Raw genomic sequence first — 1,128 nt, forward strand, 5'->3', positions numbered from 1 at the left:
GACTGTTCTCCTGCATCCCTGAGTGAGACCCAGCAACCAATGCTGCCGAACTAAATGCCATCCATCTGACACATTGATCACCTGCAAAGCAGTTCTCACCAAATGAAAGTGGCTAGTCATCCAGTAAACAGAGCCAGGAGCAAAGCAAAGCAACTTGTCTTTATAAAACTTGAAGTCAACATTTGTCTACCCGATCTCCTTCTTGGCCTTTGTCATTTTGATCAGTTAAGTTAGGGTTAGTCGCTCAGTCGTGTCTGCCTCTTTGCGACCCCCTGGACTGCAGCACTCCAGGCTTCCCTGTCCTTCACTATCTCCTGCAGTTTGCTCAAATTCATGTCCATTGAGTCAATGATGCCATCCAACCATCTCATCCTCTGTTGTTCCCTTCTCCTCCCGCCTTAAATCTTTCCCAACATCAGGGTCTTTTCCAATGAGTTGGCTCTCCTGAAAGCTTTCTTTCATTTCTATCACTAGAAGATATAGTGAGAAGGTAGCCATCTACCTGCCATAGAGGGCCCTCATAAGAACTCAACCATGCTGGCACCCTGATTTCTGACTTCAGATCTCTAGAACTGTGAGAAATACATTTGTTAAACCACCCAGTCTCTGGTTTTTTGTTATAGTGGCCCCAGCTACCAATTACTGCTGCTTTTCTTCCCTCTGCCCCAGACTTTGAGCTTCCTGAGAGCAGTCTCTCATGAATGGTGCTGTTTAGTAACCACAGGACTTTGGCTTTCAAAAGTAGGAGAAAAAACCAAGTACATCTGTGAAATTACAAACGGGTTTGCGTCCTGGTTTGGTCCTAGAGCTTTGGCTCTCAGCTTGGCTGCACAAGGGTCACCCTGGGGTCCTGCAAACTCCTGATGTCCTGGCTACACCTGGACCAATTAGATAAGTTTCCAGGGATGAGGACCAGCATGCTCGCGTTCAAAGCCCCCTGGGTGTCTGATGTGCAGTCAGATGTCCAGCCCCCTAAAGCCAAGTGGGTGTAGTACTGAGGTCCTAAGTGCTAAGATGCTAAGTCTTTCCTCCTGTTGTGGAGTGGAGCTATATGGTATCTGGGGAGGAGGGTCGAGGGGCACAGAAGGCAGTATACTGTTTCAACAAACGGAAACAAAAGAGACAGCA

The sequence above is a fragment of the Bubalus bubalis genome, chromosome 8, assembly GCF_019923935.1.
Source record: "Bubalus bubalis isolate 160015118507 breed Murrah chromosome 8, NDDB_SH_1, whole genome shotgun sequence".
Lineage (NCBI taxonomy): Eukaryota > Metazoa > Chordata > Mammalia > Artiodactyla > Bovidae > Bubalus > Bubalus bubalis.